General features: G+C 40.3%; 1 pseudogene across 1 annotated transcript in view; it reads left to right on the top strand.

The window, feature by feature from the left end:
* The window catches only part of LOC110347689 (beta-1,4-galactosyltransferase 1 pseudogene), a 54,762-nt pseudogene continuing 27,876 nt past the window's right edge, over positions 1 to 26,886 (top strand). The window contains exon 1 of the transcript XR_015449950.1: positions 1 to 26,886. The product of XR_015449950.1 is annotated as a beta-1,4-galactosyltransferase 1 pseudogene (transcript).

Genomic DNA, 26,886 nt, shown 5'->3' with positions numbered 1-26,886 from the left:
TGGTCCCAGTGTCCCCGAACAAAACACTGTCGCTGCCCGCTTGTCCTGAGGAGCCCCCGCTTCTGGGCTGGAGATAGTATGTTCGATCGTGCTGAGCTTCTCGATACAGGCTTTCAAGAAGCCTTAAAGGACTGTGACTACAACTGCTTTGTGTTCAGTGATGTGGACCTCATCCCGATGGAAGATCGTAATGCCTACAGGTGTTTTTCACAGCCACGACGTATTTCTGTCGCAATGGACAAGTTTGGATTTAGCCTACCTCATGTTCAGTATTTTGGAGGTGTCTCTGCTCTAAGTAAACAACAGTTTCTTGCCATCAATGGATTTCCTAATAATTATTGGGGCTGGGGCGGAGAAGATGATGACGTTTTTTAACAGATTAGTTTTTAAAGTCATGTCTGTATCTCACCCAAATGCTGTGGTTGGGAGGTGTCACATTATCCGCTATTCAAGAGACAAGAAGAATGAACCCAATCCTCAGAGGTTTTCCCATATTCACACACAAAGGAGACAATGCACTCTGATGGTTTGAACTCACTCACCTACCAGGTGATGGACATAGAGAGATACCAATTATATAACAAAATCACAGTGGATGTCGGGTCACCAAGCTAGTGTTTAGGTGCAAATAAGAGACTGAAAATGGCCAGAGACCTCTGCTGTGTGTCTTTGTCAGTCTTTTGGGCTGGTTCCTCTCATTTGTACAATCTGAATAATAGGTCCCCTCCCTCATCATTTGGACACCTTTCCAGATGACCAGGAGGAGTGGAATATTTTGTCTCCAACTTGGCTTGGCATGTGACTTCTTAGCAGTACAAAGTGTTTATCAGTGTAGAAGCTGTCAGTCTTTGGGGCTTCTTGACACGTTCACAGTGTCACCCAAAGCCTCAGAACTGTGCACAGCTCAAAATTGGTGACTGTGGGACTCAGTCCCACTGATGAAACTCCTAAATTGTGAAATGGGTAAGAATTTTGCTTTAAATTGTGATGTTTTTATTACTTCATGAAAAATTGGAGTCTGCTGCTGAAATTGGTTGGTATGATATCTTTTGGTTGTAAAGTTTTAACAGAAAAACACAAAATCTCAACAAGTTTCATATTACGTCCCCTCCCTCACCCTCTTTCAGTGGTATGCAATCACTGTGTGTTATGTGAGACTTTTCATAGCAAAAGAATTTTAAAACTTGAGCCTTGAACCTTTGTCCTGCTTATGTATGAATCTCAAGGCAACTTTAGCCATCAGAGCAAAGGCCCTGGGTATTTAATCTCACTTACAGTGCCTATCTTCAAGTTGTCTGTTTTCTGAATGTAAAGATTTTTTTTTTAAAGAAGCAGCTTGTAGTATTTTTAAAAACAAATCAAGTTCTAATTATGGTCTAGCTTGATTTTGTGTTGATCCAAATTTGCATAGCTGTTTAGTGTTAAGTTGTGACAATTTATTTTTCTGGGCATGTTATGTAAACTTGAATTTCCTATGTATTTTTTATTGTGGAGTTTTAAATGTGGGAGAGGATTGAACATTTTTTAGGAGGAAAAAAAACGTGTCCTGTAATGGCCACAAATAGGCCTCTCAGGGGACTGGGGATTTAGCTCAGTGTTTCCAGCGCCTGCCGAGCAAGCAAGCGCAAGGTCCTGAGTTCAATCCCCAGTACCAAAAAAAAAAATGGGCCTCTTGATTTAGCTGGCAGGCCAGGTTTTATGAAGAGCAAAATCACCTTTGGATCTTTTGATGTGGGTAAGGCCTTCTGGTCAGCATTATCCTGCCAGACCTCTGGGGCAGAGACCTGAGAGCCAGGCTCAGCCTCCTGGGCAGAACTCTCCACCTCTCCAACCATCCCCAGGTGGGCAGAGCCGAGGGCCTCAGCCTCCTGTAACTGACCCCATAAGGCCTTAGGTAGGCTCTGGGCTTGTAAATAACAGCAGTCGGCTTGTTTACCACCCCCTAGCTCCTCCCCAGCTGGAGGGAACCTCTGTTCAGGCTGAGACTGCCTTCCCAGAGCCTCTGTGGCCACACTCCTTGGCTTACCCTGCATTACCAATTCTCCTTCCTTCCTGCCCTGCCTTTCTTCTTTCTTCCTCTCCCGTTTAGTTCCTTTGTCTCTTGCCTGTTCCCTAAAATTTGCCTGTGGCACTCAGGGTCAAACAGACTATTCATTCTCCAGCATGACTGTGCCTTTTAATTAGTGATCTAGAAAGTTCAGCTGTACCCACACCCCCAGCTCCTCCTGAGAACTCTGGTGCCTACAGCCTCTCATCCCCGCTCAGGGTTTTAGCAGGTGCTCCCACACCTGTGAAGCCCAGCCACAGGGGATCCTTCACAAACCCACCTCTCCTCATCTGGGATGGGTAGCAGCCTGGGGTGAGATGGCAGGAGGCACTCCTACCACAAAATGCCTCTCCAAGATCCATCCTGGGCTTAGGTCCTAAGGTTCAGCTGCCTAATCCTAGGCTTGAGGCTTTTGCTCTGGCAGGCAGGACCCAAGCTACTGCCCTCTTGGGCACCAGCCCTGAGTGTGGAGGCTGAGCTGATACCTGGACCCAAATTCTACCTGTGCCTTTTAATCATTTTGAGCATCTTGAATATTGACCTGGTTCTTTTTTTTTTTTTTTTTTTTTTTTCCAAAAGTCTTAGTATTGGTTAGACATTATCTCCCTCTGCAGAAGCAGCCAGGCCTATGCAGAGTATTCCTTCATCAGTTCCCCACGCCTTAATAGTGATGTTATTAAAACACATTGCACTGGGCCGGGGATTTAGCTCAGTGGTTCCGCCACCTGCCTTGCAAACGCAAGGACCCAAGTTCGATCCCTGGTACAAAAAAAACACAACACATTGCACTGACAGAGAGATTTGAGAAATGCAGAAGCCTTTCTGTTCCTAGATCCTGACTTTTCCAAAGTGCCTTAAAAGAAAGGAAACAAATGCCCTGAATGGTGACTTTTTAATTATTTCCTTCACTCTTAAAATTCTGCATTTTCTTGTTTCTTTCTTTCCTGTTGTGTTTTCATTGATATGAGTATGTGGTTCATTCTCAGAACCAAGGGAAATTCTGCTTCACCTGTACCCCCTACTTGCTGACTTTCCAGTGCTGTCAGGGGATATCCCCAAGCCCAAGGACATTTTCCCAGCCCAAGAAATGCTGTGGATCTGGTTTCCTCACTGGAAATTCCAAGGCTGAGAGTTCAGGGAGCATTTCCTTCTCCTAGCAGTTACTACTATGGAATTGTCGCATGCTGTGCTTTTCTCTGTGTCCACCCTGTTGCTGGTGACTCCATGTGAAGTGACCTTTGGGAAAGATCAAAGTTGGCACAGGAGAGTAAAGGAAATGCTATACTGGCTTTTAGCCTGACCAGAGTCTCCGCTGACCACTGCCCTGGGTGTGGGGTGCCCCATACAACCAGGAAACAACTTTCATGTCCTCGAGACCTGTTGTTCTATGTATTTTTATTTCTTGAATATACAAATATGTGTATTTTCTGTGTGTGGGGGCAATATCTGACCTTGATGTTCAGAACAGACAACTGTATTTTTGCCTGTGAAATCCAGTAATATAACATGAATAAATGACCCTATCTTTGTTAAAAAAAAAAAAAGAAAGAAATTCGAGTTCATATTTTAATGCTTTCCCACAATTTTTATGTGAATTAAGAATATTAGTGATGAAGTTTATAATTAATCTGGAACATGCCAATACTCAAACTCTTTCAGAAAAAAAGGAAAAGTGGGAAAACAATTTATATTAAGAGAATAGCTAACTTCTGTTACCTATATCTGGCAATGACATTGTATAAAACAAAGTTTACAGGGTACGTTCCTTATTGAACTAGTATTATATTCTGTTTCAAGTTGAGGTGTATATTTTCAGGAGGGTATACCCTGACAAAATTAAGTTTATGAAATATAATTGACCATACTAGTTTCTTGGAGAAAAGATATGATATCAATAAATGAAAAATATAATAAAATTGAACACCTGTTTAGGATTACAAGTAAACAACAATAGTTTCTTTTTTATTTTTCAGTACCGAGGATCGAACTTAGGACCTTCCGCTTGCGAGGCAGGCAGCAGAACCACTGAGCTAAATCCCTGGCCCTACAAGTAAACAACAATAAAAACAATTGTTAGGAGTAAGGGAAGCTGTATAAATCCCATCAGTTGTCCTTTTAGAATCCTAAAGCAATTCTAACATTTTGTGGTTCAATTTTGAAAGCAAGAGTGAGACAAGAATTTCCTATGTCACCATTTTGACCAAACATTACACTGGATATTCTGGCTAGTTCAATAGAGTCAAGAAAACACACAAAATAGCAAATTATATTGGACAGGAAGTAATATAACTGATAATAATTCCCAATACTATGAGTATTTACATATAAACCCATAGAAATAATAAGTTAATTTTGAATTTAGTGGGGATGAAATACAAGATTAATGTAAAAGTGTATTTCTATAGTTCATTCATAAACCATTTATAGATCAAAATTTAAAAATTGACATTTACTCCATCTTAAAACTATTAAATATCTAGCAATAAATCCTGTAATGGTTTTGAAAATAACATCATTAAACTATCGAAAAACATTTGTGAACATAAAATTGTACGAAGTGGCTCAGTAAGTATGTTCATGGATGGAAATGCTCAATAATTAAAGAATATTAGTATTTTTCAGTTTGATCTACGATTGAATGCAAATGTAGTAAAACTCTAATTTTTTTTTTTTTTTGGAAACTACAATCTTTTCTAGGGTGGTGCAGCTTTCTATGACATTAAGTACTATTGATCATATATGTTCTGGAAATTAGTAAATTATGTTGGTTTCTTAATAATGATTACTCATTAATGACTATCCCAGGCATCACTTATGGAGGTATGATTGAGATAGGTAGGTCTTGTATTGCTTTGTGAAAACAGAAAGATGCTTTTATAATAATGCCAGAATAATTAGAATAAATAACAGGACTGTTCACTATCTAACCTGCATTTTCAGGCAGACTACATTTGGAGTTGTGTTTACTGTGGCTATTTCTACTGTCTTGGCCAAAACTATTAGTGTGTTTCTGGATTTTAATATCATTACACCAGGCATGAGGATGAGGCAGTTATTAATATAGGGGCATCCAGCTCCATTATTCCCATCTGCTTCCTGATCCAATTCACTGTCTATGGAATCTGAATAGAAAAAAAAACGAACAGAACACTCTTTGTTGGTGTAGATGTACACTCTGAACATGTAAAGAAAGAAGAGAGAGAGAGAGAAAGATTAGATTACTTCTGGAAGCAGTTTGAAATCCACCTATTTATCTCAGAATGACTGCAGGTGCTAAGAGTGGTAAAATAAGACATTAGAAAGGAGATTCTCCTGCTCCTTCTGACCAAGATAAAGAAATCAAAATAGTGGGGCCGGGGATTTAGCTCAGTGGTTTCGCCGCCTGCTGCGCAAGCGCAAGGACCCAAGTTTGATCCCTGGTACCAAAAAAAGAAAAAAAAAAAAATTACAAAATAAAAAGACAAAGGCTCAAACTTGGTTTTATAGTAAGGCAAAAAATAGAAGGGAAATAAAGATCTTATCTAAATTTGTAGATGTGGTATTAAAAGAAAAGGTACTCAGAGTAGATTAAACTATTAAAAGAAATGCTGTTGTGGCTTATTTAAAAAAAGAAATAATTGCTAACCCTTCGGGGGAGGATTCTAACTGACTAGTCTATTTATAGTTATAAACCTACAGCTATAAAGAGGCTTATTTTAATTGAACATGGCCAATATATATAAAAGTGCAGTTACATTTAATATAGTTGATTTATGTACTTCTTTTTGGTTTGTTGGTCTGCCTATTCATCTGTTTTAATGGTTGGTTAAATAACCTACAGGCTCTTCATTTAAAAAAAATTTTTGAGCTCAAACATTTGTTTTTATTTCCATTTTTCCCCTTATAAAGTTATTTTATTTGGAGATTTCTGTGGAAAACCTGTTATCTTGTTTTTCAAACTCAAAACATTACAGGATAAGCTTGAGGTTTATATAGGACTTACAAATAAAAGCTTTAAAGTTTTATAGCATTGGTTTGATGTATATGTTTCTGTGTATCAATTTTTTGTTTTATAAATACAATGTCTACTGTTGTGTGTGTACAGTAACTTAAGAGTTTTTCCTTTGTTGAAATAAAAATACATAGCTCAGAAATGTTAACTATGGTTATGCTTTGGTTCTCATGAGACATCTAAAATAATGGTTAAGTGAAATAGGTATATAGAACCCTAACCCTAAATAGGTTTAACCCTAACCCTAAATGGTTAAATTATATAGCTAATACATCTATTTATTTATTTATTTTTAAATAAATTTATTGGTGGATTTTAGGTATATAATATAACGATATTCATCATTGGAAATTTGCACCTTTACATAATCTCTCTTGGTTCTTATTTTTTCCCCAGTCCCTGGCCCTCCCTTCAACCCCTCCATCCCTCCCTATCTACAAAGACTTTGTTTCCATTTTTTCCTTTTCTCATATTAATTCCATTCCCTTCTTTCCTTTCCCCTACCCCTCCCACTTCCCCTTCCCCTTTGCCCTTTTTCTTCCTATTTCACATTATCTATTATACCTTTTAGTCCTTATCTACACTTTCAGTTTCTCATACTAGACAAACTATTTAGTTGTAAATGGGACATGTGTGCCCTATTTATTTCACTTAAGAGTATGGCCTCAATGTGCATCCATTTAGCTATATATGTCTCTAATTTCTCATTTTTTATGGCTGAGTAGTACTCCATTTTATTTAAAAAACCACACTTTCTTTATCCAGTCTCCAGTTGATGGGCATTTGGGCTACTTCCAAGCTTTAGCTACTACAAACTGTGCTGCTATAAACATGGTGGACATATATCACTGAGGTATGCTTCTTTTAATTCTTTGGGGAAAATACCCACCAGGGGATTAGCTGTGGCAAATGGGACTTCCAGTCCTAGTTCTTTGAGGTATCTCCATACTGATTTCCACAGTGGTTACACAGTCTACACTCCCACCAGCAGTGGATCAGGGTTCCTCTTTCCCCAAACCCCCACCAGCATTTGTTATTGGTTGATTTCATGATAGCAGCCATTCTTTCTGGATTGAGGTGGAATCTCAGCATTGTTTTCATTCGCATCTCTCAAATGATCAGTGATGTTGAACATTTTTTCATATGTTTATTTGCTCTTTCCACTTCTTTGTCTGAGAAATGTCTGTTCATTTCAGATGCCCATTTTTGGATTGGGTCTTTAAATTTGGGAGGTCTGGTCTTTTTAAGTTCTTTATCAATTCGAGATAGTAAACCTTTGTCTGAGAAAGAGCAGGTGAAAATTTTTTTTCCCACATTGTGAGTTGTCTCTTCACACTGTTGGTAGTTTCTCTTGCTGTGCAGAAGCTTTTTAGTGAGAAGAGATCCCACTTGTTGATTGTTTGTGCTAGTTCACGGTCAACTGAGGTTTTGTTCATAAAATCTTTTCCTACCCCAGTGTCTTCAAGAGTTCTACCTAACCTCTGTTCCAGCCAGTTCAGCGTTTCTGTTTTAATATTTAGATCTTTAATCCATTTTGATTTTAGTTTAGTGCATGGTGAAAGATACAGGTCTAGTTTTAATCTTTGGCAAGTTGAAACCCAATTTTTCCAGCACCATTTATTAAAGAGGCTATCTTTCCTCCAGTGAGGGTGTTTGGCTCCTTTGTCAAAGATGAGGTGGCTGAGTGTGGCTGGAGTTGTTTCTGCATCTTCTAATCTGTCCCACTGGTCCTCAGGTCTGTTTCTTTGCCAGCACCATGCTGTTTTTATCACAGTAGCTTTGTAGTATAGTTTCAAGTTGGAGGTTGTGATACCCCCTGACATATCTCTGTTGCCTAGGATTGCTTTTGCTATTCTAGGTCTCTTCTTGTTCCAAATGAATTTTTCAATTGTTTTTTCAAGGTCTGAGAAGTATGCTGCTGGGATTTCAATTGGAATTGCATTGATTCTATATAGCAGTTTTGTAAGTGTGGCCATTTTCACTATGTTGGTTCTTCCTACCCAAGACCAAGGGATGTCTTTCCATTTTCTGATATCCTCTTCAATCTCTTTTCAGAGTGCTGTAGTTTTCAGAGAAGAGGTCTTTGATTTCTTTCATTAGGATGATTTCTAGGTATTTCAGTTTTTTGGATGCTATTGTGAAAGGTATTGTTTGCCCTATTTCTCTCAGTGAGTCTGTTGTTCGTGTAGAGGAAAGCTATTGATATTTGTGTGTGACTTTGTATCCAGCTACTTGACTGAATTTGGTTATTAAGTCTAGAAGACTTTGGAGGAGTTCTTGGGGTCTTCTATACAGAGTATCATCTCATCTGCAAATAATGACAATTTGACTTTTTCATTTCCTATCTTTATTCCTTTTATTACTTTCTTTTGTCTAATTGCTGTGGTTAATGTTTCCAAAACTATATTGGACAGGAGTGGTGATAGTGGATATCCTTGTCTTGTTCCTGATTTTAGTGTGAAGGATTTCAGTTTTTGACCATTTAGTATGATATTGGCTGTTGGTTTTTCATAGATGGCTTTTATCACATTGAGGCAGAGACAGTCTATTCCAAATTTTTTGTAGGGTTTTTATCATAAATGCATGTTGGATTTTTGTCAAATGCTTTTTCTGCGTCTATTAAGATGATCATATGGTTTTTGTCTATTGATATAATGTATTACATTTATTGATTTGTTTATGTTGAACCATCCCTGTATCCCTGGGATGAATCCCACATGGTCACGGTGTATGATCTTCTTGATGATCTTCTGCATTCTATTTGCCAGTATCTTGTTAAGGATTTTTGCATCTATGTTCGTTAGTGAGATTGGCCTATAGTTCTCTTTTTCAGCTGGGTCTTTTTCTGCTTTGGGGATCAAGGTGATGCTTGCTTCCAGGAATGAATTTGGGAGTATTGCTTCCCTTTCAATTTAATTGAAGAGTTTAAACAGTAATGGCAGTAGTTTCTCTCTATATGTCTTGTAGAATTCAGCTGTGAAGCCATGAGGACCCGGGCTTTTGTTAGTTGGTAAGTTTTTAATTATGGTTTCAATTTCATTGATTGATATTGGGTTGTTTAGAATTTTTATGTCTTCTATGTTCAACTTTGGTAATTCATAGGTATCTAGGCATCTGTCCATTTCTTCTGTGTTTTCCATCTTATTGGTGTATAGGTTCTCGAAGTAGGTATTTATGGTCCTCTGTATTTCTGCTGGGTCCATTGTAATTTCATCCTTTTCATTCCTAATTGCATAGATTTGAGCCTTTTCTTTCCTTTTTCTGATAAGTTTGGCTAAGGGCTTGTTAATTTTGTTTATTCTTTCGAAGAACCAACTCTTGGCTTCATTGATTTTTTTGTATCATTCTCTTAGTCTCCATTGCATTGATTTCTGCTCTGATCTTTATAATTTCCTCCCTTGTATGAGCTTTGGGTTTGTCCTGGTCTTCTTTTTCTAGAGGCTTGAGGTTTAGGATCAGGTTAATCTGTTTTCCTCATATGAATATTCACTGCTATGAATTTCCCTCATAAGACTGCTTTCGTTGTGTCCCATAGATTCTGATATGTTGTATTGTCATTGTCGTTTAATTAAAGGGACTGTCTCAGTTCTTTTTTAATTTCCTCTGTGACCCAGTGGTTATTCTGAAGTGTGTTGTTCAATTTCCATGTGTTTGTGAAATTCTTGTGGTTTCTTTTGCTATTGATCTCCAATTTCTTCCCAGTGTGGTCTAATAATATACATGGGGTTAATTCAATTCCTTCGCACTTACTTAAACATGTTCTATGAGCGAGTATGTGGTCTATTTTGGAGAACAACCCGTGTGCAGCTGAAAAGAATGTGTATTCTTATTTTGTGGGGTGGAACACTCTGTAAACATCTGTTAAGTTCATTTGTTCAAGAATTTGATTGAGTTCTAGTGTTTTGTTGTTTATTTTTTGTCTAGTTCATCTAAGAATTTGTGACAGTGGGGTATTGAGGTCCCCCACTACTATTGTGTTAGTGTTTATTTGATTTTTCATGTCAGTTAGTATTTGTTTTATATAGTTAGGTGCACTAGTGTTTGGTGCATATATGTTTATGATTGTCATCTCTTCCTCTTGGATCATTCCCTTTACAAGGATGTAGTGTCCTTCTTTGTCTCTCTTAGTCAGTGTTGGTTTGAAATCCACTTGATCTGCAGAGGATAGCTACTCATGCTTTTTTTGGGGTTCCTGTCACATGGAGTATTGTTTTCCACCCTTTAACTTTCAGTCTATGAGTTTCTTTTTGAATTAAGTGTGTTTCTTGTATGTAGCATATTGTTGGGTCTTGCTTCTTGACCCATTCTGCCAGTCTATTTCTTTTGACTGGTGAATAGAAAACATTAACATTGATGGTTATAGCTGATATGTATTGACTTATCATTGTCATGACTTTTTCCTCTTTGTTGCATTGTCCCTCTTTGCATTTAGTTTCTTGTCTTGCCCAGTGGATTCATTCTGCTGGGCTTCCTGGGGTTGTGATTCTCATTGTCTTTTCGTAGGATATTGTCTAAAATTTTCTGGAGTACTGGTTTGGTATTCATGAAGTTCCTAAGGTGCTCTTTGTCATGAAAGTATCTTATTTCTCCATCAATTTTGAAAGATAGTTTTGCAGGTACATCAATCTGGGTTGGAGGCTGTTTTCCTTTAGGGCTTGAAATACATCACTCCAAGCTCTTCTTGCCTTGAGGATTTGTGTTGAGAAGTCTGCTGTGATTTTGATGGGCTTTCCTTTGTATGTGATTTGTTTCTTTTCTCTAACTGCTTATAGAATTTTGTTCTTCTGTTGGGTTTCTGGAATCTTAACTATTATATGCCTATGTGCAGATTTTTTTTTTTTGATCAAGGCTATTTGGAGTCCTATATGCCTCACTTATCTATATGTCAAGTTCTTTCCCCCTGCTTCGGAAGTTTTATGCCATCACTTCTGTGAACATTTTTTTTTATGTCACCTGCACTCTCTCCTGTTTCTTCATTGTCTCTGATCAGCCTTATGTTATTCTTCTTTGCATCATCTAGCAGCTGCTGGATTGATTTCTCATGGTCCCTTACTATTTTAAAGAAACTTTTCTTTTCCTGGTCACTAATTGCAATCTTATCTTCTATATCTGAAATTCTGTCCTCGCATTGGCTTGCTCTGCTGTGTAAACTTTCAATGGAGTTTTTCATGTCTTGGAAGTCAGTTTGCATCTGTTTTTTGTATTCCATTTGTTTCCTATATTGGGATTCCATCATGTTCCTCAACTCCTCTATTTTTTTTTAATCTGTGTCCTCTCTAGAGTTATTAATCATGTCTTGCACTATGGACAAAATCTCTGCTGTTATCTGAGAAATTATTTCTGATTTCATTTTTTCCAGATTGTCCTTCATCGCCAGTTCAGGGATTCCAGGTGGTTGAGTATCAGATTGTTCCATCTCGTTTCCCTTTGGGGTTGCTTTAGGTGATCTGGAAGTCTGGGTTTGAGACTTGTGTACATGTCTTCTCATTTCAATGGGGAGGGGTTAGGAGGGATGTGTGCTGTTGGCACCCACATGGCTCTGCCCCTCAGCACTGGGGGCAGTGGTATAGCTGCCTGATAGGTTCACCTCCTCTGTGCTGGGGGCAGCTCTGCTCCTCGGCACTGGGGGCCAATACATCTATTTGTATTCAGTAAGGCTGTTTCCTAAACTTCTAAATGGTCTGAAAATATTTTATTTATTGCTAACCTCATATATTAAATGCATTTGTGTTTCCTAAGTGTGCAGGTCTTTGAAGATGCAGAACTTTAAAAAGACATGATACTGATGACCTCCAGACTAAAGTGATTCATGATAATGGATTTTTTTCAGGTTTAGGGTTATAGGATTGTTATATAACTGTGTTATGATGGTTATATGTATCTAAATAATATACAGTCCAAATAGTGTCACTCTAAAAATGAAAAACTGGACAATTGTTAATATTTAAATATCTTAAAATATTCTTGTCTAGAAAGATAACATATTTAGATTTAAATTTTCTTTATGTCATTTAATATTTTATAATTAGATTAAGGTGACTGCTAAAAGGTTATTTTATACTAAAAAATTTAAATATATTTTTATAAATAAAAATTTCAATGGTTCTAAAATAATAATGCCATCATAATGGTGAAGCTAAGATGCTGTTTGTTCTTGATTTGTTTTGAAATTTAAAAATTAGCCAATGTCTCTTCATAGAGTCTTTTATTACAAAGAAATATACATGATGTGAAGAATTTTACATATATTCTCCATGTACCATGGAGCAGCTGTATGTTAACCATCTAATGAGAAGAAAGCTGGTAATTTATAATAAAAATGTTGACAATTTGCATATGTAGAATCTATCATCTAATATGAGAAATGTTCCTGTAATCAATGAAATTGTTTCCCTTTCTAAAGTCAGAGCTGGAATGACAGTAACACAAGGAGATTCAATTACCCCTTCTCCATATTGATAGAGTCTATCTCCATATTGATGGGTCTATGCCTCCACTTTACTCAGCATACTGGACTTGTGAATCCTGAAAATGTAACAAAAATCTGTCATCCACAAAACAAATATCAAGACATTTTGTATAACAGCTCATATATATGAATGTTCTTTAAAGAATAGTCAGCTGCATGTAACAGCACACTTTACCACAGCAATAGCAGCGATTCTTGACTTTCTAGTGGGAGATCAAAGGTCTGAATCTGATCTCATACCTGACTCTTCATAGGAGTCACACATCCTCTCTCCAGCCCACAGGTGAAGGGTGCTTAGCAAGGAGCTGTTACTGAAACATAATTTCACTTTTGTGCTCATGGTTTTGTCATCATCCTGAATTCTTCATCTCAAGGAAAGGTGAGTGTAATATTGAAGATGTGAGGTGCGGAAGAACAGAATTAAGCACACCACACTCACCATGTCTCCAAAGGTATTCATGGTCATGGTGAAGCGTATTTCCACTGATTGTATTTCCTATTGTGCAATTCAGTCATTTCCACATTCTTCTCCCAGACTGCTCACCTCCATCCTCCCTGTCTTTAGAGGCATATATATCTAATGGTCTTTATTTCTACTTAAAACCCAATCCATGCTTACTAAGTGGATTTGGAGATCCTGATGGAAGAGAAACCATGGCCAATGTGAAGCCAGGGCTGGCTTTTTCCCTCATAAGAGCTGTTCCCCATGGCAAGACATGACAGGGAATTTGTCTACATTGTACTTACAGTGCAGGCCATTAAGTTTACTGCCTGGTGAGACCTGGCTTCTTGAAACTACTCTTTGATTATGAACACTCAACAGCAACCACCATTCTCTCTGATGTGTCTGTGAACATTTCAGATATTATCAGCCATGCCATATAGCTGCCTGTATGTTGCCTTCCACTGGGGCCATTGTGCATCTAAACTGTGATCAGGTTTTGAAGCTGCTGATGCTTTTCCCAAGCAAAGGATGTCCAGGAAGAATGAATACTTCATGCTTCAAAAAATCATTAGAAGAAATGTTGGATTAGACCAATTCTTCTAAAAAGCTTTCTTACTCTTTCCCACCAAATTATTCCACCATGGTGGAAGGAAAAAACAAACAAACAAACAAACAAACAAATAAACAATTTTCCCAAGTATTTTCTTAAGGGGTGTGGAATGTCATAAGGACATAGTTGCAGGAATAGAGACCAAATGCAGGTATTGGAGCCACCAAATGAAAAACAGCCTGCCTGCTGGGGGCACTGCTCTATAGAGCATTATGGCCAGGCCTAACTTGCTTCCTTCTGTGGATGAGTCAGGGCCCTGCATGGAATGAGGAACACGCATCTTGTTCACTTCCTCCCATGAGGCAGGGCCCCATGGGAGGAGAACAGGTGACAAAAGGGCATGGTGGAGCAAGGCCAGGCAGAGAAGAGGCCAATCTTCCTGCCCATTCCCCAGAGAAATGTCAGACATGATGTCCTGCAGACCTTAGCCTCGGTTGTAGACCAGCCCTTTTTACCTCCCCCTGCACTGCCCCTATCTCTGCCTCTATAGACAAACGTGTGGCCATTTGCTTGGTCTTTTCCTCCCAACAGGGGTTAGAGCCCCACCTGGCCCTGCCTATACCTTATTATATCTGTCTGTCTTCGTTTGTTTTTTTTTTTTGGTACCAGGGATCGAACTTGGGACCTTCCACTTGTGAGGTAGGCAGCGGAAACACTGAGCTAAATCCCCAGCACCTTGTCTGCCTTTCTTAATCTCTCACCCTCATTTCTCACTCTGTGAACCCTTCAGCCATGAAGGCCGTGGGACCTGCCCAGAGTCTATGAATTGAAACAGCGTTTGAAATAATTTAGGTTTTAAGAACTGTGAGAGGTACCTGTTGGTGGGTCAGAATTTTACTGCAACGACTAGAAAAGAAGGAAACTCAAAAGGCCCAGGTGTTGTACCAATGGTCAGAGGACACCCAGGTGAAAACCTCAGTAGTGAGTGTGTCTAATACCAAGCAGGGGCAGAAATCAGGAGAGTCGGGAGGCCACCCACACCTCCTTACTGGCTAATGTATGTAACGAGGTGAGCTATGCCTTGGAACCTGCCCTTCTTGAGTTGAACCCTTTCTGAATTGCCTCCACGGGAGCTGCAGGACTGTGCGCTTGAGTACCAGAGGAGCCCCATGCCCCGTGGAGCCTTGGGGTGGGGATGCCAGGCCGGGAACATGCAGAGCATCTCCTCACACACTGGGCTGCAGAGGACGCATGCAGAGGCTCAGGAAGGACCGGAGTCATCGCAGCCCTCGCAGAAGTCCAGCCACCTGGGCCTGGAGATGGCGCCAACTGAAGTCCGGCAGGCACATCCGACCCTGCAGACCTTGCATCTGCCTGAACCACCAGGGACTCATCTGAGACACAGACGGCCCCACAGGCTCTGTCTGCAGTGGCCAGGCCTCGGACTTTTGGGGGTCCTGGCCCCCAGCTGCCACTCACTTGACCTGCCCCGCCCCTGCTGCTCACCCTCCGTGTGATTGGCTCTACCAGCTGCTGGATAGGGCCTGCTGGCTTTGATTCCCTCAGATCCCAGCCTGTGGGAAGCTATAGCCCCACACTGTAAGACCTCCAGGCCCACACAGAGGGACCGCTTTGATCTCATCTGAGCACAGACACAAATATCACAGGTAAATTGTATTCTGCATGTTCTGACAGGTTATCCAGGGACAGAATGCAAGAAAAAGAAAGCAAAATTACCAAATATATCAGTAAGACTATTTCAAATTTGAAAAACTACCTTCTGATGAATTCATAAGAGATACTGTATTTATTGCTGTCTCTTAGGGTCAGAGTAACAGCCAGAAGAGGTGTGTAATTATGTTTCCTCATGGGGAAAATCAGTACACAGAAGCCATATTCAGTATCAGTTGAGACATAGTTCTTTGCTTGAATATCAATTTTTATCTCAGGTTTTGAAATATAACATAGCTTCCCATCTCCCAAAAGGGGCCCTTCCATCTTTGTGAAAGATGCAGTTGCAACTCTCTCCCTCCTGAGGCCCACCATTTCTCATTGATCTCGATATCAAAGAAATGTTAATATTTTGAACCATAAAATAGTATAAAATGTTTTGTTAAAGTGTAGAAATATAATATGTGAAGTAGGACATAATGTACTGCATTTTGTGGGAAAAACCCCAGAGAATAAGAATTCTTATTCTGTGTTCTTAGGGCACAAACATGATGCCATGAAACAGCCCCACTGAAGAACATATGCAGTGGGATTCAGGTCAGAGATATGGAAGCGAGTGGATCTCATGTTCCCTCTAAGACTGGTGGCCCAAGCAGCCAAATAAAGTGGGTTTGGAAACATCAGCCACACATGACTGCATGTAGGGACTTGCCTCAGGAATCAGAATTATGGGGAGTGGGTTGTGTGGGACCAGCTGCACATCCTCTCCTGGGGAAGTTGATCCCCTGCCCTCTGCATGGGCTTCTCAAAGGGCACCACAGACCCAGATGAGCAGCAGAGCTCAGCATCAGCCCTGGTCTGGAAGTGTGTTGAATGAATCTTTCAGAGTAAACTCCTGTTCCATGCTGCCTTGTGCTGGTGAGCAGGAAAGCTGATTCTCTTCAAGGAGCTCCGGTTCCAAACAACTCCAGCTGGCAGCCTGACCTGCAATATGAGAGGGGAAAGGGGTGATGACTCCCAGTGCTGCTCTTCTCTGAGGGGCACAAAGCCCAGGAAGGCACGGGGGGAAGTGCAGGTTGGGACAGGGAGTGGACGCCCACTCTTGTCTGTATTCAACCACCTCAGCAAGAGACAGTCCTTTTGTTTCTTATTAGGACTTTGTAAAATTTTCTGATTGGTTGATATATCTATGTCTATGTCTGTGTGTGTGTGTGTGTGTTTTAAATTATTTTTTGAAAATAGGTCTCACCATGTAGTCCAGGCTGCACTTGAACTCACCATGTAGCCCAGGCTGGCCTTGCATTCATGGCAATCATCCTGCCTCAGCCTCCCAAGTGCTAGAATTACAGATGTATGCCACCATGTCCAGATAAATTATTTTTCTTGTTATTCATTTTTATTTTTTCTTGCTCTTGTTCTCTTTTTTTCTTCCTTCTAATACTTATATTCTTTTATTCTCTCTTGGTCACTTTGAGGGGCTTCACTTTTTATTTTCTTCTGTTTTTTCCCTTTTCCCTTTTAATATATTCTTTTACTTCTCCATGTTTTCTTCTCTCTTAATTAATTATATTTTTATCAACTTTAAAACATACATTACTTTGTGTTATTTCTGACCCTACAAATCCTGTTGTCAGCATTGTGGGCATTGCAGTTATACTCGGTTTTTACTTTATTACTATGTCTGGTTTCCTGCTATTTGTCACAGTTATGGTTATTCATTTCCCCATTCCTATGTGTTTTTGAGGCCTGAGCAGGTCACTTCAGGTATTTGGAGTAGGTGCTCTGACACTGAGGTACACTCCCAGCCCAGCTAAGAGACAGGACATCTTGCTCCATTCACAACCCAGCCCCTCTTAAACTTCACCAAATATTTTAATTCAAAGAATAGGCATTGAAACCCAGACAATGACTATAGTCTTTTGACAAATAGCCAAAGCTCAGCTAGTTACAGCAACTGGGCTTGTCAAGTGCAGAGTCATGAATTAAGCTGACTTTGTAATCAATGAAGCTGTGTTTGTGCCTAAGTTCAGCTCACAGTTGCTGCTCTTCTCACTGCATGCCCTGGCTCTTTGAATCTTCTCTGGACCTGAGAGCTGCCAGGTAGGGGAATCCTTTATTTTATTTGCTCAAATAAACTGCTAAGTTTCACTTATCTAAGAGTTTTTTCTTTTTAATATTAACCATGGGATAGACACTGAAATTTTATTTCAGTGTGATTAGAAATGGGAGATGTTTAGTGTTTATATTCTCCATCTGTAAGTAATCTACTAATGCTGGGTATGGTGGTGCCTGTAATCCCAGCTACTCAGGAGGCTGAGGCAGGAGGATTACAAGTTCAAGGCCTGGCTGGGCAATTTAGGGAGGATGGGGTGGAGATGTAGCTCAGTGCAAGACCTTGGGCTTATTCCCCAGTACCACACACACACACAAATCTAATATTTTCAATAAAAATTTTATTATAGTTTGTGAAGCATATTATATTTTAAGATTTTGCCTTCAAAACAGTTAATAGTTTGAACAAAAATGAAAACAAAAATTCAGTGGTTAGCATTTATTTATAAAAATAAATTTCAGGGAAACAAAAAGTTTATATGGCGATCTAGTGAAGTTATATACAAAGTCTCACTATTTGTTTATAAAAATTTGGGAAAAGGTGCAGTCTTAAGTTTTCAAGTCCCTTTCACTGATTTGGTGCAGAGAGAAGAGCTGGCAGGAGCCAAAGATCCCCTGCTGGACATCTCTGCCCAAGACCCAATTTTGGTGGAAAAGAAACAGAGTTCTGTGCACAAAGAAGGGTAGTGCTGACCTCCCTGTTGCCAGAAGGCCAAGAGTGCAGAGGGAGGCAGCCCTACTTGGAGGTCCAAGGGGGCTCTAAGTACTTGCTGAGGTTAGGGACCTGTAGTCCATGGTGCTTTATGTTCTGCAGACTGCTGCCTAGTGGGATTAACACAAAGTGCTGGATCTTGTCTCTCCTCAGCACATGAGAAGCCTCTTTTTATGGCCTCGGCCCTTATCCAGGATTCAGTCCTGGGCAGGTTTGCGCATGAGCACCCTCCAGCATCATTAACTTCAAGCCCCACCTTCCTGCTAAGCTTTCCCTAGGCCTCACTGAGACCTGAGCAGCAGGACTATGGGGTACAAGTAAGGAAGGGTCCAGATGTATGGAGAGAGGCCAGGATGGACAGCAGCCTGGTGGGGAGAGGGCACCCCACAGTCAGCAACCAGGGTCAGGTTATGGTGAGTGGCAGGGTGTAGCATTGGTGTTGGGTGTTGGATTAGAGTTTAGGGTTTGGGCTTGGGTTTAGTCTTTATGGGTTAAGGTAAGGTTAGGGTTAGTTTCATGTTAACATAAGGTTTGTAAGTAAGTGTTAGTGTTGGAGTTTGTGTTATGCTTGGCACATGCCACAGTGTGAGAATGTGCTTCACTGCACACCATCCTGCTGAGTTGCTTCATGGGAGGAGGAGGAGGGGCTCTGACCCCATGACTCAGTTCCACATTTTGGTTGCATACTGGAGAAGAAGCCAATCTTCTTGCTTGTAAACCAGCAGCCCAGCTGTATGAAGAGGAAACCCACAAACTACCTATAAGCCAAAAAAATCTGAGGGAGGAGAGGAGTGAATACAATAGTTCTTAGGGCTTCACTGTATTGTTAGGTTTACATTTACAATTAGGTTAGGTTAATGCTCTGCCAGAAAATCAATGGAGTTTTTATAGGATAATGCAACCCTTAGGCTCACTTCACTTTCACCACCTGCCCTGCCTGGGAGAAAAATCCCTTTTCTTTTTCGAAACAGTTTTCTTTTTCTGGAACTCACTTTGGGACAGTTCACCATTGCCACGACCTTGAAAAATCTAAAGAACACATCTGGAGTCTACACCAGCCTGTTGGCCTTCAGACTTCAACTAGGACATTTACTCTGCAGATTTGGACTTGTCCTGTAAAACTAACTAAAATGACAAGAATACCTGAGCATCATCTGTCCAGAATGCCAGACAACACTGCCATGAAGCAGCAAAATTTGCCTGCCCACCAGCTACATTTCTCAGCTACGGTAGTCCTATCTTTTTTTTTTTTTTTTTTGGTGCAGGAGTATTCTGCCTTTGCGTGGGTGTCATCCTTATATTGTCTGCAAAGCGCACCAAGAAAATAGAGATTAATTACACAAAAAATATGCAAAAATTGTGCTCATTTGCGGGAAAATGCCTTTAACTTTCACAAAGAATATACCTGCTCTATACCCTTTTACCTTCCACAGAAAATGGAGGGTAATGTTTATATGTACTACAAATTGTATGGCTTCTATCAGAATATCTATCGATATATTCGATCCAGAAGTAATAACCAACTGGTGGGTGAGGATGTGAGGGATATTGAGGATTGTGCTCCATTCAAAGTATCTCACCACAGTACTCCCATTGTTCCTTGTGGTGCTATTGTCAACAGCATGTTCAATGATACCATAATTCTTTCATACAAACTTAATTCACATATGCGTATCAGAGTCCCAATGCTAAAGAAGGGACTTAAATGCTGGACAGATAAGTATGTTAAGTTTTAGAATCCAAGTTTCAATAATCTTTATAGCTAATTTGCAGGAAGCACAAAGCCCCTGTACTGGCCTAAACCAATCTATGATCCGGATAAAAACAATGCAGAAAACAATGGCTTCCTCAATGATGACTTCATTGTCTGGATGCGGACAGCTGACTTTCCAACATTCAAAAAACTGTACTGTAGACTCTATCAAATTCACTATTTTACTGAAGGCTTGCCTGCTGGTAATTACAGTTTCAACATATCCTATAATTTTCCAATAACCAGGTTCCACGGAGAAAAATCTGTTCTTTCCACCCTGACATGGTGTGGAGGTGGTGGCTTTTTCTTAGGAGTTGCCTACACAGTGACAGGACCATTGACGTGGTTGGCCTCCTTTGCCTTAATGGCAGTTCACTTGATATGGAAAAAAAAGAAAGTAACCTTCCGACAGTAAAGTCATGCTTTAAGAAGATATGCAGAAAACAGAAGTGGACAATGAAGTGACAGAGCCAAAAATCTCTGACATGGCTTGAAATGACTGAGATATTTCAAGAAGGGGAACTAGATTGGCTGAACAAATACAATCCCAGATAAATAAATTGTGACAATTTAGGAGGTGGGGAAGGCAGAAAGTAGAGGAGGAATGGGGGGGGGGGCGCGAATATTTAGTTACAGTAAAATGTTTTTGGAAAGGAGAAAATAAATCATCCTTGAGTTCTAAAAAAATAACATCCATTTTTGTTTGAATGCATGTCTTCAGTTCTTCTGGATAGCTACCTAGGAATGGAAACATAAAGCAGAATAGCAAATGTATACTCAACTTTTTGAGGATATGGCAAACTATTTTCGAACACAAACTGTACTATGTATAAGGGTCAGCACTTGTTACCTTAAATTATATGGATGATAGGTGCTGTACTAAGGGAATCTCACTGTGGTTGTCATTTGCATTTCCTTAATGGCTGAGATCTTAAGCATGTTTGTATTTAAATTGATTTTAATACATGTGTGAGCTATGGGTCTGCATTTAATCTTCTGCATTGGGACCACCAGTTTTCCCAGCATAATTTGTTGAAGAGGCTGTCTTTCCTCCAGGGTATTGTTTGGGCCCCTTTTGTCCAAAATCCAGTGGGTGAAAGTGCCTGAAAGCATTTCTTCATTCTGAATTCTATTGTGTTGATCAACGTATCTGTTTTGATGTTTTCATCACTGTACTTTTGTCATATAACTTTAAATCTGGGATTGTAATGCCTCCTGCTTTGCTTTTCTTGCTCAGGGGTGTTTTAGTGTCTCTAGACTCTACAAATTCCTTTTAAATTAAAGGAGTGTGATATATAGTTCTGAGAATAATACTCATGGTATATTGATTAGAATTAAACATGATCATTTGTGAAGTGCCATCATTTTGACAATATTGTTTCTGCCTATCCAGAAACAGGGTATGTCTTTCCAGTTTATAGTTTCTTCTTCAATCTCTCTTTTTTTCTAAACTGCCATAGTTGTTGTAGGGGATTTTTACTTCATTTTTTGCCCAATTTCCAGGTTTATGTTTTTTTTTAAAGCTATCATGAATGGTATTATTTCTTGATTTCTGTCCAAGGGGGGTTCATGATTAGTGTACAGGAACACTATTGAATTATACCCTGAACTATCCCCATCATTATATTTTCTTTGGTCTGGTACACATTTTTGGTTGGTTTTGATAGACACTAAGAATGATTTGTGTATTTTGAATACAAATGTGTTCTCAGATATGTATTTTGTAGAGAAGTTATCCAGTAAGTGGCTTGTCTTTTTTATATCAAAATAGGGTTAGTCACACAGTAGAAAATTTAGTTTTATGAAGCCAATATGATTGATATATTTACTTTTGTGAAGAGGATTAGGGTTTGAGGTTTAAAGTAAGTTTGAGAGTGAGGATTAGGGGTTAGGGTGAGTAAATTTGAGAATTTGAGTTATGTAGTCCAGCTAGCCCTATGGTTTGGGTTAGGACTTGAGTTTGATTTGAATAGAAGTAGGGTTATAGTTAGGGTTAATAATTGAAAAAATTACATTGAAATTTTCTTATATTTTATCAGTTAAATACTATTCCAAGTATATTGTGGTAAATTAAGGATTTAAAGGAAACAATAAAACAGTCCAACAAAGTATAGTGTATTCTTTTGCTAATTTTGACAAAAACATTACAGATTTGGCTTTAAAAATTTATTTTCTTAAAGGTCTGAGGGGTAAAATCCAAGCAAAAGCTGCCTGTAAAATTTCTCCTGAGCCTTCTGTCTCTGACTTGCAGACAGCTGACTCCCAGCCTCACATGGCCTTTCAGATGTTCTCCACTGGTGTCTCTTTTGTAAGGACAAGTCAAACTGGGTTAGAATAGACACACATTCTTGTCTCCCTGTTAATGTAGTACAAAAAATTGGCTCATACCAGTGTGGTGGTGCATGTCTGTAATCCCAGCACTCATCCTTCATTCCTCAGGGAGATAAGAGAATCTGGTTGGAGGGGCCTCAGACACTCATTTCCACTCTGTGGACATCCCTGGATGGTCTGGCCAGTGGTCCTAACACAAGAATTCTTAGAAAAATTCTCAGGAGGCACATGAGTGGCAACAGTATCTCCTCTAGTCATCGAGAGCTGATGGCCAGTACCAGTCTCTCAGAGCTCAGCCTGGAAATATTATCATCAGGGGGCTTGCAGTGCTGGAATACATTCTACACCAGGCTGCATTGGTCCTAAGGTGCATCTCTGGGTTCCCTTAGCATCCTCTGTCTAGAAGGGGCCTGGACATACTGAGGGAAGTGCAGCTGGTGGTAGGGATAAGAAGGAAATATGTTCATACTGAAGTGCTTTCTTTCAAACTTCATGTCCTTTCCTGACTTCATGGGCCTTATTATTCTGTAGGAGAAAAAAGAGATCAAAGTCCCCCTCCACTCAAAAAGACCCTTTGACATTAGGTATTTTGAATAAAGTAGACCATGTTATTGGGATAGAGGACAGCACAGAGATGGGGTACAAAGTACATTGGGTGAGGAGGGAGGGCTTCCCAGGGGAGGCAGTGTGAGCATTGACCCTGCTAAGAGCTGCAGGACCAGGAGCAGAGAAGACACAATCCATGCATGGCTGCAAGCTGCCCAAGACCTTAGTGCATCACAGCACTATCCAGTTCTAGCAATGTCAGTGTTTCCATTCCTGTCTACTGTACATATGGCCAGCTGTTTGCTCTGTCCTCAGCTGTTTTGGGTAAATCTTTAATATAGAATTCAGTGTGAGATTGGGATGGAAAATCTTAACTTGATTTACTTACAAATTTTTCTTACTGTGATTTCAGTTAGCAACTGTGTCATATAGAGTAAGGTATAAAACATTCATTAAACATTTATTTATGTCTGGGGTGTCTCTGCAGGTGATGTTCTAGTCAAGGCACAATTTAAAAAACCCCACTTACTAACTCCATGTTGTGTATGTACAATTCCAAGTAACTGGGAACATCCAGGTGATCACATTCTTGAGAATTGCCCCCAGGGATTCCACATTGTGTGACTGCATTTCCATAATTTATGTAGAGCTGGCATTTAAAATCCTTGTGAGGATACTTTCTTCTTCACTCCTAACATATACAAACTATCACATGATATTAAATGTTCTTACATATGAAAGAATAGGGTTATTTAAACTGTCATGCTATAAAATTATGATTTTAATGTGATTCCAACAACAGTCAATAGATTTAATTATTTTCTGGAGGTAGAGAAGTTTATATGCTCAATGAGTTAAGCTATTTTCTGTTACTATAATTGTGTGCCTCAGACTGGATAATTTGTAATGAATAAAGGTTTGTTCAGCCTGAGGTTCTGGAGGCCCAAGGTCAAGGACTCCCACTTGGTGAGGGAACCACCATCTTCCTCGTGGGGCTACTCTGCAGATTCCTGAAGCAGAGGTGCATACAAACATTGGGCCAAACTGGCTTTTCTAAGAGTTCCACTTTACAGATGACTCAGTAAGCCATTAATGTATAGCTTAATTACTCCATTTATGATTTAACCACCTTTAAAGACTCTCCCACTACCAAGTATTTAATATTTCATAAAGGAAATTAAATTTCAATATGAATTGTGATGCGGATGTTGAAACCATAGTAGCTTATAAAGAAAAATCAAATAGTAAATGTAGCCAGTAAAATCCTGAAATTTAAAGTCAATATAGTCCAGGCTGGGGATTTAGCTCAGTGGTTCTGGCACCTGCCTCACAAGCGCAAGGTCTCAAGTTCAATCCCCAGTACCAAAAAATAATAATAATAAAGTCAATATAGTCCAGCTAGCCCTAAAATATATTATGACCCTCCATAATGAAAAGATTATGGTGGTGTTGGTGAACCAATAGTTAAACTAATGTTTAAAATTTCCTAGAGTTGGGCATGGTGGCACATGCCTATAATCTCAGCACTTGAGAGACTGAGGCAGGAGGATCTCTGTGATTTCAAGGCCAGCCTAGGGTACATAGTGAGTTCAAGGACATCCTGAATTGGATATCGAGACTATGTCCAAATATAAATGAATGCAAACGGTCTATGAATACTTTATTGCACTGTATTTAGGTCATTAATAAAATCACAAATCTGGGCTAGGGATTTAGCTCAGTGGCACCGCACCTGCCTCACAAGCACAAGGTCCTGAGTTCAATCCCCAGTACTGCAAAAAACCCCACAAAACCCCCACAAATCAGAAGGTAATGACTGTGCTTTGGGATAATGATAGACACTAGGAAAAAGTTAAAACTGGACTTGTACTGCCATTATATATAACCAGACAAAAATCAAAAACTGAGAGATCTAGAAATGAAAAATAATGTCACAAAATCTGTAGAAAAAAGAATTAAGGGAAATGTTTTCCTGTGACCTAAAATACAGAATTATAAAATACACGAAACTGATTTTTTTTTTGAGACAGGGTCTTGCTATGTAGATCAGGCTGACTTTGAACTCATTTATGTAGCCCAGGTAGAATTCTAACTTGTGGTGAATCTACTGCCTTAGTCTCCGAAGTGCTGAGATTACAGGCACCACATCAGGCTGAAAATTAAGTTTTGCATAGCAAAATAGTAAGACCAAAGTGCAAAGATATTGGGGAAAGGCCAGGCTATAGCTCAGTGGCGCCGCGCCTGTCTGGCAAGCGCAAGGTTCTGAGTTCCATCCCCAGCACCAAGCAACAAACAAAAACAAAAACAAAATCCAAAGACACCGGAGAAACTTTTTATCTGCAGCACAGAAATGGCAAATGTTCTCAATGTATCCATAACACTCCTAAAAATATAGAAACTAAGGCCTAGAAAAGGACCGCCCCACTGGACCAAGGAATCTTAGACTCCCTAGCGTATCTCACTGAGGGCTAGGTGTATTCTAAACACTAGCGGAGGGCCATCATTAGACCCTGGGCAATGAATCTGCAGGGACTGGCTGAGGATCCTGTTTACTGTAGTCATGGACCACACCAAGGATTCTGGGTAATGTAGTCCTGGGGACGGGTCATGCCAAAAATTCTGGATATTATAATCCCATAGGGGCACGCTGAGGATTCAGAATATTGTATTCCATTTTGGGGGGGCTGAAAACACACCAAGGATTTTGCGTACCATAGTCCTGGGGCGTGTCTCAGTAAGGAATCTGGATACATTAGTTCATGAAGAAACCTGCCGAAGATCCAGGGTACCTTTTTCCTTAAGGAGGTACACTGAAGATTTTGTGTTCTGAAATCCTGTGGGCTGTGGAAGGTTTTAGGTATCATATTTCTTCAGGACGGACACGCTGAGGCTTCTGGGTATTGCAGTACTTGTATGGGTTACACTGAGGATTCTGGATAGCAGAGTCCTTGGGAATCATTCTGAGTACCTAGTTCTTGCAGAGCACCCAGAGAATTCTGGGTCTTGTTGTTGTTGATGTTGTTGTTGGGGGAGGGGTGGTTCTGGGTACTGCAGTCCCAGATGTGGAATTGTCTGGTATCCTGGAAGGGGTGTGTGTGTCACAGCGATACTTAGAGCTACTGCAGTACAGGCGTGTGCATCCAGAGGCGTTTGGTTACTGTGGTGGATTGACTAATGGTCAATTTAAGCAGAATGTCCAGCTGAACTGAGTCAGTGTGGTTCTGGGCATGGAAGACCCACCTGAGAAGTGTTGCCAATGGTACAAAAGGAGAATAGGAGGGGAAGATGCATGATGTTTATTTTCCTAGAGAAGCTTGCTTCGGATGGTTTTCCTGATAGAAACTTGGCTGTTTTTGTTGGAGAAGCAGTTGTGGTCCTCGCTGTCACTAGGGATGGCTGCTGTTCTCTTCAGGGGAGCTCTGGTCTTCACCTTGAATGTCGCTTTCTGGCTCCAGTGTGAATCCCTTAGCCTTCTGGCACAGATCCTTTACCTTGCAGCACAGACTTTCTAAAATCCATCACTGGCCTTTGGGGCTTCCCAGTGCAGATCCTTGATGCAGACTCATGGAGGACATTTCTGTGGGCTCTAGGCCTTTGGCTGGACTTTTCGGGCTCCAAGACTTGGCTGGATTCTTTAGGTTTCCAGCACACGGACAGATCTCTTGCACTCTTCTGCATTTGACTTTTGGGGTGAATATTATAAAATAATCCTATAAATTATGTGTGCCCTGCATTAAATCTATTCCTTTGCAAACCACTGACTACAGCAAGTACTTTGATCCTTCCGGGCGCCTTCCTGGTACCACAGTCATGGGCAAAGAGGTGTCCTAGGGAGGTTACCATGATGAACCACGATGGGTGGTGGTGACACGCTGACATTTCTGGGTACTGTAGTTCAGTGGTTGAGGCACACAGAGTTTCTGGGAGAGAGTCACAGGGAGGATTATGGGTACCAGGGTAGGGGATGTGCTAAGGCTTGGGCCCATGGTGGGGTATCCATAATCTGGATAATGTAGTCTGTGGGGGGGGGTCACACCAAGGATTCTGGGTAGTGTAGTTCTATGATTGGGGCAGGCAGTCTTCTGGGTACTGTAGTCCTGGGTGTGGGCTGTAAGGCCAAGAATTCTGGGTACTGTAGTTGGGGGTGCACAGCAAGGGTTCCAGGTTGGGTTATCACGTGCAAGATTCTGTGACCTCTGGCGGGCGATGCTGTGGAGTCAGCAGCTGTTGTCAGCAACCTTCTCGTGTCAGTTGCCCTG

This window comes from Heterocephalus glaber, unplaced genomic scaffold, assembly GCF_053883595.1.
Source record: "Heterocephalus glaber isolate CG9 unplaced genomic scaffold, H.glaber_assembly_v1.0 deba00000122, whole genome shotgun sequence".
NCBI classification, from domain to species: domain Eukaryota; kingdom Metazoa; phylum Chordata; class Mammalia; order Rodentia; family Bathyergidae; genus Heterocephalus; species Heterocephalus glaber.
The sequence above is the reverse complement of the archived record's forward strand: the minus strand, read 5'-3'. Positions and strand labels throughout refer to the sequence as shown.